Genomic DNA, 15722 nt, shown 5'->3' with positions numbered 1-15722 from the left:
ATTCACATCCTTGTGTACAGCACCCGCTCTAGAATGAATTCAATGAATATTTTACAAGGCAGTAATTATGGGTGCATGTAATTACTTCCTTTCCCATAATGCTTGACTAAGCCCTCAATGAGTTGAAATAAAGTGGCAAGCACGGAGGGTCTGAATTTGTTTTTCCTCTCAAGAAAACAAACAACTTTAATGGTTTTGGAGTCATTCTAGGGCTTTGATTGGTACATGATGCAAGCACTTATTGTGGTTCTCTTCAGAGTGACGACGATATACGGAAATTCAGCCCCATCAAGGAGCACTTTTTCCAATAAAGATGATGGCATTATTTCAGGGATGGAGTTGAGATGCTCAAAAATGAGCAGGGATGCATAAATTAAGACCATGCTGCATCTGCAGACACAATGCTATGGAGTAGCTTGGGAACAGCACATGTAATTAGATCTTGGGAACAGCACATGTAATTAATACATACAAAGTAAAACAAGTAAGATCAGTAGTTCTATGGAATCATGTGAAACGACAGAGGGAAAAAGTATTTAATACATGAAGAATGGGAGGTGCAAAAACGTATGGAAAACCAAGTCAACACCTAAAATCCATCAATAAGTTAACATCAATCCAGTCCCTTTTCAGAGCAAATAAAAATCAGTTGGTTCAGTCCTGATTGAAGGCTGACAAAAAGATATCATTGCTAAGGTGTGAGTCAGCAAACATCTCATGATACATAAGACCAAAGAACTTTCTCAAGACGATTGAAAACTAGTTGTTGGAAAACATCACAACGGCAATGGTTACAGCTGCATATCTAAGCCCACCCAAGCACGGGGAGAACCTCCAAACTCCACTGGACAGTGTCATGATCCTTCCGCTTCAGCACGAGCTGTGCGGGTGTCCGCACAGGTGCGCTCATTGGAAGGTGTACACCTGCGCCTCATGCAGCCTGATCATGCTATGGATTTATATGACCGCGATGACAACTGGCCGGCGCCAGTTCGTAATGATCTTCATGTCCCATTCGTGTGCTCCGCTATCCCTGATTGAACCTGTGTGTACCGACCTTCGTCCGTTCTCCGACCAACCTTGTAAGCCTGACTCCTACGATACTTCTGCCTGATTTGATTGTTCTCCCGTGTGCCGACTCCAGCTTGCCCGACGTCCCAACTACCGCTGCTGCGCCGGACTGCCTGTTCGATCCCCTACCTTTGCATACAATAAACGTGTCTCTTCTTGAACTACCTTGCGTCTTACGAGTTCCTGCATTTGGGTCCTACTCTCGTTTCCGATGGGACGTGACAGACAGGGATTTGAACCCCGGTTCTCAGTGCTGTGAGGCCAACGCTCTACAGCTGCACACCGTGCTTCCTATTCATAAAATAAAGGTTTATTAAAAGTTACCCCAGCAAAGTGCTTTTTTGGACAGAAATTTTTCAAAAATGTGTTTTAGAGGGCTATGCTTATGAAACTACTTGCAGAATGTTGTTGATATTCCTGTGTGTTTTAATGTCAGCAGTGCATGACAAGTTCTTGGATCTGAACAAGAGATGAATCATACCTAAAATAGTGAATTTGCCAGTGGCGATTTATAAAGTTGTAGGTTATCATTGGGTCACCGGTTGTGCAGTGCAACAAGTAAGGTCGAGCAAAACGCGAGGTCTCATTTTGCTAGTTTACTTGTATGATTTATGTCAAGTCTGTTGTTAACCCTCTTCGCTCAATTTCGACTGGGAAGCGGTACATGTGCAGGTATGCCCACACACTCGCACGCATGCACACACACACACACACACACACACACACACTTGCAGGCATGTGAACGCAACACGGGTTTAGTATGGCTCTTATCAGAGTTTGACAGTTTTAATTACAGCTCAGGCAGTGGGAATCCATTGATTTCATGATAAATGTTAGCACACCTGTGCGCCGAATCCATATCTTTATCTTAATAGCCCTGGGAAAATGCTTCATTAGACCTCATTAGTATAATGCGAAGCAATAAGCTTTAATTAGTTCCCCATTGTGTATTGGCAAATTTGCTTTCAAATACACACACAAACACTACACACAAACACACACCCACACCTACACACACTTGGATACTCTCATATGGACTGAAGGTAACAAACAACAGTTCACTTCAAACGTGTTTTATCGTGGTCAATAACAACATTACACAGAACGACTCTTCCGAGGATAAGCGGCTTGGAAAATGGATTGATGGATGAATTTAACAATATGAGTTGGTTGTGTCATTATATTTGATCATTTTGGCATTACATTTGTATTCCTCACATCCATTATTATACATTATATATTATTAATTAATCATATTATGTAATGTTTACTACATTGTTATTACATTATTAATACTCCTACATCCACCACTAAGTATTTAGAATGCCTTACATTTCAACATAAACTGAGAAGCCCCTCCTCTTGCTTATCAGAAAATATGAGAAGAGTCAGAAAATGCAAGTGGGTATGTATTTCAGTCTTTTGAAACCGCACATTGTACTGGAAATGTACCACAATGTACATACTTCATGTAATCAAATACTGTAATAATGTAATTGATAGACTTGGTGACTCACCAAGTGGCTCATTAACAAAGGCTTTACCATCTTTTCTAAAGTAAGTGTGATAAATGAAATCATCATCATGTGGCTTATGTTTAGTATAAGCGTGATGAGAGCTGCTCTGGTAGTCAGCAGTTCTTGCATCCCGCATTCAGTCCGGTCTGGACTATGCAAACAGCAGGCACAAGGCGGCTTGAGGAGTGACTATTATGGAGGTGAGTTATTTTGGGAGAGGCAGGTAATGATTCACTCTTGCTGCGAGTCCTTTTCTTGGGAAAGAAAAGAATACAGTCGATGGGAATTGACTTGGATTCGCATGGCCTTCATGAGACCCGAGAACAAATGTACCGAACTTTACTGCTTAAGCATCACGCTGTAGTCAGATGGTCTGTTTTGAACAAAACGGTGTAACTAAAAACTTTTGGAATGGCAATGTATCTGCACATAAGAGAAGACCACCTTCAACCCAAGTTGAGTTGCTGCGGCATATTGTTATTTCTTTTAACCTGTTAGTACGTCAGATGAAAATAAGCAAACAATATACAACATCGTCTTACCTGATTACAAATTTAAATGGTGTGTAATAAATTGGAGGTAAAAGTCTGAGGCTGAGAAGCAGGAAGGTCAAGGTCCAAGCATATCAACTGGATGAAAGTGTAATAGTCATAATGGGGCCAATTTCAGTCTGTAAACTCCAGCTGTGCCCTCTCATCTCAACTAGTTCAACTGGCTGCACACAACATCTTGATCTAATATTAATGATGTGGGAGCTTTGCACAACAGTGAGAAGCAAGACTAATTATGGAGAGTTTTTGGCTTTGCAGTTCAGCTTTTGCTTTATGCATTGACCTTAAACAGGCTTGTTCGGCTATTATTTGCACCATAATCGTACTCGTTTTGGTAAAAAGTGGTGTTTCAGGGGGAAAAAAAACAACGCTCACTGAAATATTTTCAACATAAATTGAAAGATGTCAAGGCTACTAAGGTATTTCGGAGCGAAATGTTCTGCCCAGTGTCAGAAAGAAGCCACAAGTCGTTCTCCAACAGGACGTAGATCCAAAACACAACGCTTCAAAATACACAAAATTGGCCACAAACTAAACGATGTACCATAATTTCTGGCCTATACACCACAACTTTTTTCACACGTTTTCAACCCTGCAGCTCACGCGGAGATGCGGCTAATTTGTGCATTTTTTCCAACGGCCGCAAGGGGGTACTCGAGCGGAAAAGGTAAGAGTGACACCAGTGGCATGTATGTGCCGAGGAAGTGATTTTTACCAGTGTGTTTTTTTGTAACCGGTCCTGTTAGCGCCACTCGAGCATGTTTCTGCCGCGTCTCAGTGATTGAGGTATGTTTTTTTGTTTTTAACCAAATCTGTTCGTGCTACCGTGTTGTTGCTATGTTAAGCTAAGATAAGGTATCAAAACTTTGAAAACTCTATCTCTGTACAGTCTTTGTAAATATCTCATCTTTCAATGTGGGTTTCAATGTGGGGACTTCCGGCTTTTACACACGTGTGGCTTATATATGTACCAAATTATATTTTCTATACAAATGTACTGGGTGAGGTTTATAATCTGGTGCGCTCTGTAGGTTGGAAATTACGGTAGTACTATTTTTAAGCAGCCATCACTAAGCCTTGAACTGAATTTGTGGAAAGAGCTGAAATATGCAATCTGATGAAAGGATCCTTCAAATTTGAGACAGGTAGAGCATATTGCTCACCAGTTATAGGTTGATATTAAATGTCTGTCGACGGGTCCATAGGTCTCATCACAGAAATTGCTTGATTGCAGTTAAAATCAGAAACTATGGGAAACATTCATTACTTTGTTTTAATCTCTAACAATTTGCAGTAATCTTGAAAAAATAAAGTTATGCACTGTCAAGTATTACTTCAATAATCAAATAATTTCACTGACTGTTGTGGGGTTTTGTTTATTTATTTTTTTAAGTAGACTTTAAAAATAATTTAAATAATTACATAGTTGAAAAATATTTTTCCTTTCTGTACTTGAACTCTCAGGGCAGGACTTCAATCAATGATCCTCAAGAAAGAAAAAAAATTTCAATGATTAAAAGTAAAAAAAAAAGCAAGTGGAAACTTCTTTTATAAGGGCTGAATTACCATTAATAATACCAAAATACACAGTACACCATGTTTTGATTATATCTTCACAAGTCACTTTTTCAAAAACAATAAACAGAACAGGCCTTTATGCGGGTCATCCACATCTTATTCATATACAGTACTGTAATGTGTGTGTGTGTGTGGGTTTTTTTTTTTCCTCTGCCAGTGAACCCCTCAAATCCCTCCATTACTCTAAAGTAGAATTCCTCAGCTCCTCCTCCTCCCTTCCCCACTCTCTTTGCCTTAGGCCCGTGGGTGGTTCAAATAATTTGCTTAATTTGTTGCCATTCAATCTCAGGGCACGGATCAAAGAACTGTTAAATTGCACTGACATGCCGGCATCTCGCCGACTCTGAGAGACGGAGGAATACGAGTGAGAGCGGGAGAGGTGAAAAAACCCTCCAGCTAGAGGAGGAGACTTCCAACAGTCTCACTGCCGCCATTGTCGCCTAGTGTATGCGTGTGCGTATGTGTGTGTATACACAAGCGAGTATGACACCCACTCTCATCTTCAGCAGGCCAAGACTAGCTGCTGTGTGGATGCTGCTGATAATAGCTGCAGCCAAGTGAGATAAAGTGTCAGTATACAATCAAAACGCTACTAAACTCATATATTTACTGCCATTAGCACAGCTGTATTTTCAAATTCAGTGCAACCTTCATAGAAAAACGTCTCGAAAATAGAACAAGTGTGATAAACATGCCTCAAACATTAATGTGGAATTGGAGTTCAAATAGTCAACATCACTCATGATGCCTGGAAATTTTTTTTGAAGGATTTTTCTGTAGAATTAACACCACAAGCATATTTTTGATTTTGGGCGTTTCTTTTTTTTTTTTTTTTTTTGGTCCAACCACAGATGAGTATCACAATACTAAAGACAAAAAGTGTGATGACAACCATAGGTCCAGAAATGGAAGTTAAAGTGACAAAGGAAAGGGTGCAATTCACTGTACGATATTAACAATAGAATAATATACATTTATATCATGTATAAAATATCAATGACACCATGCATCCATCCATTGCGCTTAAACTCACAAGGGTCACTGGAGAGTTAAAGTAATTTTACCAAGAACAACGATAAAGGCACAAAATGTGGTTTAACCTTTGCTCACATGGACCGTCCATCTATCCATCTGTCCGTCCATCCAGTTTTCTTCTCTTTTATCCTTGCTAGGGTCACAGGCAAGCTGGAGCCAATCTTAGCTGACTTTGAGCGAGAGGTGGGGTACACCCTGAGCTGGTTGCCACCCAATCACAGTGGACCTATAAGCCCATTCCTTTGCACTTGCATTCACACCTACTGTATGGGCTATTTATAGTTTTCAGTTAACCAACGATACATATTTTGGGGATTTGGGAGGAAACTAGAATCCCTGGAAAAAAAAAAAAAAAAAAAATGAGGCAGTTCTACAACGGTCATCCAATCTGTACTGTGTACCTCAATGACAGTTGTGTTTGGGGCTGCCACAAAAAAGGAGAAACTCAGACTGCAATGAATAATCAAAACTGCTGAATGGATCGTCAAGACCACGCTACCCACTACTGAGAACTTGCACAAAACGCAAACTCGGTCCAGAGCAGGCAGGATTCTTTCGGACCCTCCATATTCTGGTCACCAGCTCTTCCAGCTCCTTCTGTCGGGAAAGCGATACAGATCAATGAAAGTCAAAAGTAGCATGCATTCGAACAGTTTTTTCTTGATCAGCAAACCTACTATTTTTCTGCCTTGTGCTGTGTTAGGACACTCACAGCCTGCTGGTCCAATCGACAATTGAGATTGCACTGGTCTATAACGGGAACTGCAAACGGGTAAAGGCCCTCAGTACAAGCTTAACAGAACGTGGGACGTTAACACACTTAACTCTAACCTGTTCTAAATGAAGACGGTTTTACATCTTATAAGGAATAGTTCCTGTAAACAGAAATGTCTCTTGTACTTTGTGCTTGTGGCTTTGTTGTTCCTTGTTCTTTGTTCCAAATGTCGTACCAGGGCAGCACCAACTGCCGAAGAAAAATTCCTTGTGTTTTTACACACTTGGCCATTAAAGCTGATTCTGAGTGCATGCAAACTACACAGATGAGGCCAGATTTGAACCCGAAACACAGAAGTATGAGCCAGATATCCTCAGCCTTCTTTGTTCTGCTATTTCTTTCTTTTTCATTGTTTTATTATACAGCGCTTAATTTTTTTGCTCACTTGTTTGAAATAACAAATTAGGGATGTTAAAATATTTCTTACAAAAATGTGCCGCCGCAGAAAGGTTTTATAACGTCAACAATTTGAAGGCATGATTGTTTTGAAATGGGAACTACTCATACTGATTGCTGTCGACGTTGGAGGTTCCTCTGTATGTATCTATGCAATTTAACTAAGATAAAGGCAGCAGCTGTGTATAACAAACTTTTGGGCAGAATGCTTCATTTCCTTTATCCCCTACAGTCTAAATATCAAGAATCCAAACAACTGTATTTCTCCACAGAAGCAATCCTCATCAGCACTTTCCTTTTTACTTTTTCTGTCCTATTCTAAAAGTAATTGCAATTAATAAGCTGCGTGAGACATCAACTTAGCACCGAGTATGATCATGAAAAAGCCCATTAGAATGATGCAATTAGCCGGAGGACTCCAATGAGAGATACACGCAATCAAAGTGTAAAAAAAAAAAAAAGTTAGGGGGCGATGTAGCAGTGGGTTGGGGGAGGAAGAAAAAAGCAGATGTTGCAAAAAAGAAAAAGAAGGATCTTCAAAGAGAGGGATACAGTTAAAAACCCAGGAGAGGGAAAAGCTGTGGGAAAACTTGTCTTTTAAGGCATAAAAGTGACAGAACTCCACCTGGACCAAAGAAGACTTAAAGAATTAACAGGAATTAACAGCTCCCTTTTATCACTCCACCTCTTTCTTGCATTGACAAGTAAAAATACAGACAATTTAGGTTTTTGTAAGTAACAGAAAACATACAATGTCCCTATGATTTTAAATAGAAGTGTCTTTTTGTGTACTCGTCCTATGATATGATATATGATGATGATAACCATATAGTATATTAACTATTTTCTTAACTGTTGTATGTGCCTAGAGTCCTTAGCGGGCGTGCGTGCTTGCAAGGAAAGATCTCCCTGACCAGAATCCCGTAGTGCTTTCTTATGGGAATTCTGCCCTTGTTGCAGTTTGTCAATAACGAACTCCATGTTCAAACATAACACTGTCCATACGCAAACGTGGCACCAAGCCACCCTATGACAAAAGTCAATAACCCACTTTGTGATAGTTTCATTGGACTTGTGGCCGCTTGTCTTGAAGAGAGTGGTGGCACTGTCAACTGTTTACCAGTTGTTGGTGTGTCGGATCCGGGGATGTAGTGGCGCTCAGGCCTCGTAGTCCCAAATGTTTTGTGAGGGTCCCCTGAATATGTCTGCCAAACATGTCTCATGTCAGAAGGAGTTTTAACTCACACCTTCGACAGAACTTTGAATCTTCAACAACCTTTAACTCCTGCTAGAAGAGTTTTCACCCGAGTGTGAAGTGGTTGGGATGAAAATCAGCAACACCGAATCTGATGCCATAGCCCTCAGTCAGAAAAGGTGGGCATGCCCTCTTTCAGAATGAAGATTGTGCCCCAAATGGTGGAGTTTGATTATCTTGGGGTCTTGCTCATACTGTACAAGATTGAAAAAAAGAGGAGGAGATTGAAAAGTGGATTTGTGCAGTATGCAGGGATCTCCTCGTTGGTCTTTTGTGCTAAAGAGGAGCTGAGCTGAAAGGAGAAGCTCTCATTTTTCTAGTTGTCCTACGTTCCCGCCCTTAGCAATGGCCACAATCTTTCAGTTATGACCGGCAGCATCAGGTCAAAGATACAAGCTGCCAAAATGACTTTTATCTGCACGGTGCTGGGACACTCCCTGTGCAATCAGGTCAGAAGATCGGTTATCCAGGAAGGCCTCAGAGTATAGCCTCTGGTCCTCTGAATCAAGAGGAGCCAGATTAGGTTGTTTGGGGATCTGGTTAGGATGCCTCCTGATATCATCTAGCAAGAGGCAGGGTACACCCTGAACTGGCTGCCAGCCAATCACAGGAGACATAGAGACAGACAACAGACGCACTCACGATCACACCTAAGGGCAATTTAGAGTGTCCAAGTAATGCATGTTTTTGGCATGTGGGAGGAAACCAGAATGCAGAAAACCTACGCAGGCACGGGGAGAACATGCAAACAGGTGGGGCCGGGATTTGAACCCCAGTCCACAGAATTGTGAAGGCATGCCCCAAAGCGGTTGGGCCACCGTGTCACCTATTTTTAGCCAATACCAAGAGATTATACTTCTATGATACTTTGCATAAACAGTACATTAATCGGCTAAAGGTTCTGAATTGCATTTTTACTGCTACCAGATCACTTAAAAGTAAATCCCGCTACACAACTTTAGGGGGAACGGAAAAAAAAAAAAAATGGGTTTGTAAGATAAAATTATACAACTAGCCTTACCTTTTATCTAGCATTTACAAAAATAACCTGTGAATCTCCCTTTTGTTTTGCATTGGAGGGACTTCTGAATCTGATCGGTATCTGAAAGGCATTGTGAGGTAGGGAGTGTTCTGGCTACAGTCCTTGGTGCTACTGCAGTACATGCGTTGGAATCTGCCTCGAAGCGGAAACAATTAGCTGCAGCTGGATTTAGAGCATTAAAAAGGAATTGCAGCATGCAGACAATATCAACTGAGAAGGTAAGATGTGCGAAACAATGCCATGGATCCAAGAAGATATTAAAACGAACAATTCATAAACTAAATACTCCTTCAAAACGCCTAAACCAGTCATAAATAGAAGTGTGAGAATCAAAATATTTCAATTGAATGTGCAGCATAATACTCGTGCGTAGAAAATATTAAAACAATAACACGAGACACAAAAGAAACAAGCTGCTTTCAGGTATGATAAAAACTTTCCATATTTACTGCTTTTGTGTGCATGCTGTTTACTTGTAAGAAAAGGAAAGAAATCCTCACAGGAGAATGTATTAACGGAGAAGCTGGCATCCATACACAGACCGTGACACAGTTTGCCGGGAATGACGATTTATCGCACAAGACTTCTCAAAAATTACAGCCAGGCAGTTTTGTGAACACTGATAATTCTGGAAAAGACAAAAAAGCACGACAAGATATTGACGTGCAAAAAATAGCAGATGTGCATCTATTTGAACTTTAGTAGCGCTCATTCCCATGTCACATTATTAATCATACAGCACCTTGTAAATAGTAAGATATAGTTTTAAAAAACTCCTTTAAATACAAAGATGAAATAGCAATTTTAGTCACAAACTAATATTCTGTAGCAGACAACACAATTAAGGGGGGAAAAAAATAAAATGGGAGTCTATTAATTCAGGACTGTGACGCGGATGTGCTTCCACTGTGCTGTCAATATAAATATAAAAAATAAAATATTTGGAAAAAAAAACAATAAATTCAGCTAAAGAAATGGTCTTAAACTATGTTGGTTCCGCTTGTTGAACAGAACAATACTGTGGGCCAGCAGGGAGACTGCAGTGGATATAAAAAAGTATACAAACTGCTCAAATGTCATCTTAATGTGATGTAAAAGAATTTTCACCAAGATGAACTATTTTAAGACATTTTTCAACATGAATGTGACTGAGAAGCTGTACAACTCGTTTTATGTTGTGCTTGTGAGGATAAGCAGCTAAGAAAATGGACAGATGGACAGTTACTTGAGTAAATGTAGCAAAATGTAGCACATTCCTACTCTTCTCTGCTTATTTGTAACACTTGCTGTAAACTTGGATTACAATAAACTGCACCAAAAATATAAATGAAAAAAAAGTTAATGTAAAGGTGGCAACACTGTTGCCAATAAGTTAGAGTAAATACCCTACTACATATCAAACACTGTACAGTATATTACATATTTGTCCACTGACTTTCCAATGACGGACTCAAAAGTTTCTATTTTAAAATGATTTGTGTTTCAGTTGTCACTCTGATATTGTCTACATACATTTTGTGTAATAATGAGTACATTATAGTCTGCAATATCGAGGAAAATGAAATTTCACTTACCACAACAACCTCCCCTATTTTTTTGTCTTCAGATCTCCAGTTAAAATATTTTCCTGACTTTGGCTCCGCCTGTCTAATAGATCAACAATCAGACGGATGGATTGTTGAGGTGGAAGGGGAAAAAAAAAAAAAAAAAAAAAAACACAAAAGCCAATGTAATTAGCATTCCGTCATATTAAAACACGCCAGCTACGCTCACTCATAAAAGATTTATGTTGTTGAGTTATACAACGGGGATATAAAACATCCCGGATATCGGAAACAAAAGGTTATGGCATTTACATGCAGTAGCTGCTGAATATTTAACCTGTTGAGGCTGAAACTTTGTGGGAATTGCAGCACGCATATAAACACTTGCCACATCCTTCATATTGCTGCCTTAATAGCGTAATCATCATTTTTCTGACATATTTGTAAAACGAATAAAAATTAAAACTGTGGATTATCATGGATGATTGAGAAAATTTTGAGCAAGGATGCAGTTCTTTTGAATAAACATTGTAAGTCAGAAATGACTCAATTATGCTATTAAGCAAAGTATGTATGTGAGTTAAGGGAGAATAAAATTATTTCCAGGGAATAAGTTTTAGTCTTTTTGTTTTGCAATCATATTGTAAAATGAGTCACAAAGGAATCTTATTAATTTAATGAAAAAAAGTTTCATGTGACTATTAAATTGTAAATTAAATGTAAATAATTTCTCCCCCATATCTTAAACCTAGTTTTAGGTTCATATGTTTTTCTATTTATTTTGTGTAGGTGTCCTTTGTTCTTTCTGTATTTTTCAGCCCAACTTGGAGTAAATCTCTACCGGGTCTTTAATTAAAAATAGATGCTTGCCCGATGTCAAATGTGCAGTATATGCAAAACTTACTGTATTGTAATAACTGCACCAACCATTGCAGATGACCCCCCTTATTTAAGTGCAATGCTTCCATTGAGCATATTCTATATGTCATGCAAATTGTCGTGATAAAAAGAAAAAAATTCTCATGCTTTTTTCCCCCTACAAAGTTCTTTTAATCACCTAGATCTTCTACAAAATAAAAAGGACCTTAAAGCTTTGTTCCGCCAGACATGCCCTTTACAGTAATTACAGTGAGTGGAAGCGGGCATGTTGAAGTAGGATAATTTAGTGGAGCTGAGTTCACTATGTGCATTAATGCTTTACTTTGTGGCGTCTGCTGGTGTACACAACGTGGGGTATATACTGGCTAAGAGCTGCCTAGGTCATTGCACAAAAATAAAAAGTGAATCACGTTCAGAAGTGTGCTGCGTTGTTCAACTACTGTAATAAAAATAAGAGGTTTAGCACACAGACCTTCTTCAAGGCCGAAAGCTTGTAATTACCACATCAATACGAAAGGATTCCTGACATCGGTTTGAAACAAAACACTATTTAGTAATTGAACTTAAAGCTCAAGTGTCATACCTACAAACATTCTAAAATAGATATTGTAATGAAAAATACAAAACATTATTCACGTCAATGTCTACACGAACAAATAAATATTAACGCAGAGCGCGTCATCCATGCGCAAAGTTGCGGAAATCTCATTCGAAATCCAAGAGGTAGCCATATTGCCCGTGCCTCTCAAATAGATAACTTTGACGAGAGGTGGCTAACCTGAGTTTTTTCCTCAATTACAATTAGTAAATAAATCAATTAACACAATGTTCACTATTCTATTGCAACTTTACTCTTTACTTGTGCACTTATTCCCTCTTTTAAGGTCTCTGAAATAATATTTCCCCTTATGAGTTAAGGTTATCCTAATTTAAATAATCAAGCTACCAAATAAACTCCCCACTTTTTTATCAGTCTTGGAGATAGTCAATAATCGACAATAAACCTGATTATGTAACAAAAAGTGTGAACATTTAATAACAAAATAAAAAGGATGGAAAATGTATACATAAACACTCATTCAAACGAACACAGTCCACATAACAGGTACAGGATGGACACTTGAAATAAGCTAAGCTAATTTAAGCTAACTTAAGAGCGTACACAATTATGAACATAGCCGGCATAGCAAATAAAATTCAAACCCCAATGTCTTTGTTTCAAACGGCAGGAATGCAAAAAGTCGAGGGTTGTGCCCAATTGTCCAGAATGATCCAAGTCCTGACGGTTTTCAAGTCCTTGTACTCCAAACGAGGCCTCGCTAGCGTCCTGTCTTCTTCCACGTGGTCCAACACAGACTTCGCTAGCTGGCGCTAGCTTGTTGCTATCCTCTTCGCCAAGTTCCATGCATCCACTTATCCTCTGTATTAGCAGCTAACTCCACCACGTTACAGCGCACACTATCACCATTGAAATGTCAACAGTCCTTGTCGAACACGTTGAACAATGTTGATAAATGTGCGCCTTGAACTTTTCTTTCTCTTTAAACTAACACTCATACCTGGAGTCCCTCCGCTTTTTCTCTCTTTCTCGTGTCTCTCCCGCGTCTCCTCAACACGTCACTTCCTGTCCTTCTCAAACACTGGTTACAACAATGAAATGACAAAATATTTCTTGTCACAAATTAATAATTCCGGCTGCCTCTTTTTCATTAATAACATACTAAAAATCATGCATTTCATAAGAGTGGACTTTTAAGTGAAATAATATTCTGTATTTTTAAAAGATATATGAAACTGCTAGCCAAATCTCAAGGGGAATTATTAAATGAGCAAATGCCATTGCCATGGAAAACAGCTTCAACAAATAGTAACCTTGATATTATTCAGGAGAGGTGCTATGACTAGCGTCTAGCATCATGTCTCGATAATTGGTTTAAATTTGAATTTTTCCATTCAGGTTTTAAAATTCCAGAACATTTTCCAAACTGTGCATGTGTGTTGCTGTCATGGCCACGAGGCACGGCGATGGACCCAATTGCAGGACTCCAAGGCGAAGGCATGATATTAATAATGGTTTTACTCTAGACCAAGGTTGTACACCAACAAGCAGTCCAAAACAAGCGGAAGCACAAAAACGCCAGGCTACAGGCAAGATCCAAAAACATGGACAAGGTCCAATGACTACAAGGCAAATGTGGAGATGTGAATAAGAAGTAACTAGATGAAAGTGGCTCAGGCTCGCTGTGACAAATGGATGGTTTGTGAACTTAAGCGCAATAGCGGAGAATCCAACATGCAGTAATGCAATGCAACGAACTGGCAAATGCCGATGACACATTCAATACTTAAATGCTTGGTCGAATCAGCGTCCAATGTTGTGTGACAGCTGCCAGCGTGGGTAACGCCCAGGGCAATGGTATGGCCCTGCCCCTGACGGGTTGCGATCAAGTATAAAGGCAAATCACGCGCGGGATAGCCGTAGCGACGTCAGCGCGGAAAGAAATCTTATAGCTACTGCTAAAGTTCGGCTTACTATTTTACTTTATGCTGTTGGTCAATGCCACGTTTTATTTTGAAAACCACACCCTTTTCGCTCATATTAGCGCCAAATGTTTGCACACATACAAGTGAAATAAGCTTCCATAAACACATTTTTCTTGGGTTAAAATGTTATGATTTGAAGGCACAGGAAGAGAAGAACATAAGCAAATTTGGTGAATGAATTACTGTACATACTTGTTTTAGTGGTCCTTTTTAATATCTGGGAGGTCATTTAAAGCCTTGCTCACTCGTTTTTTTTTTTTGTTTGTTTTTCAATTCTTGTGTTTTTGTGTTGGCAGGATTACAAAAATAAATGGATCGATAAAATACATTTGCACAAAAGACTTTTTGAAAAGTCAGGAATGTATAGTTTCCGGCCACTTTTATTAGGTACACTTGGACTTCGTCCTGCAGCTTAGTAAAAAAAAAAAAAAACATAATAATAATTCAGGTTTTAATGATGAATTGCTGGCTCAAGAGTTCAATAATGAGAAATGTCTCTGAGGTGTTTCTCCTTTCATGTTGTTAAATAAGGTCACCATAATATTGTAATCGTAAAATAAATGATAAAAAAATCAAGAAACAATTGCATATATAGATATTATTTAAAAAGTACCACTGGATGCCATAGGAGTGACGGATGCATTAAGATCACAAACAAAGGGATGGTAAATATTTGCAATATATTGAACATCTTACTCCTGTATTTCAAGTTAAATTGCACCTCTCTGTACATATATTTCAGTTATTCACCGGGGATATCTGTTTACAGTTAAGATTTTCGTATTTTGGCGAGTACTCTGTGCACAGTACACAGGGGAGAGAGAGAGGAAAAAAACATCAGATGAAATAAATTCTGCTCATCCTCCTTCAAATCCACCCTTGCACATCTCTGCGTGCACAGTAAGGGCATCTCTGCATCTTTCAGAGCAGTTTGGAAATACACTGAGAGCGCATATGTTTATATTGATTTCATTTTTCTTTGCTCCTTCATCTGTCAATTACTGTGCCAGATGATTGCCCGGAGGTGGAAAGGCAGAACGCTTCTACGTTTGTACTTTGGAGACACTTTAATATTGTTTGAGCGAAAACAATGATCCTGGCCAACCTTGAACTTGCCCGGTTCGAATAGATTTTTTTTTTCTTCATAGTTGCATTTTGTGAATATTGAATATAGGATGGTGGGGGTGCAATATATGTAATGTATACTGATGGGATACGCTGTATTAACGCCCTGTTTTTGTGTGTGTGTGTGTTTTGTATTTCTACATCGTGAACACTGCATGTGGCTCCATTTCGGCATCCAATAGATTTGACGCTCTCCATTTCAATCCAAACTCTTCACACTTGCTTAAACTTGCACTTGAGCATCATCTTTGTCCCGTGAGTTCAATTTACACCACTGTATGCTGTCTATTGCTTTGACACCATCCCTTTTTTTTTAATTGTAAATGAGAGAAAGAGGTGTTTGACTCTTTCATATTATCAGCCTTCATATTTTGACTGTTTGAACCATGGGCCCGTAACCTAACCCCATA

The 15722-nt window shown here is 39.1% G+C and overlaps 1 long non-coding RNA gene across 1 annotated transcript; it reads right to left on the bottom strand.

Moving 5' to 3' along the window:
• Positions 1-5576: 5576 nt before the first annotated feature.
• Positions 5577-6718, bottom strand: LOC133505160 (uncharacterized). The gene is made up of 3 exons (XR_009796161.1): positions 6584-6718; positions 6430-6514; positions 5577-6349 (listed from the first exon to the last, which is right to left on the bottom strand). It is a non-coding gene; the product is annotated as an uncharacterized LOC133505160 (long non-coding RNA).
• Positions 6719-15722: the final 9004 nt, after the last annotated feature.

This window comes from Syngnathoides biaculeatus, chromosome 8 (genome assembly GCF_019802595.1).
Source record: "Syngnathoides biaculeatus isolate LvHL_M chromosome 8, ASM1980259v1, whole genome shotgun sequence".
NCBI classification, from domain to species: Eukaryota; Metazoa; Chordata; class Actinopteri; order Syngnathiformes; family Syngnathidae; genus Syngnathoides; species Syngnathoides biaculeatus.
This window is presented reverse-complemented; position numbering and strand designations above follow the sequence as displayed.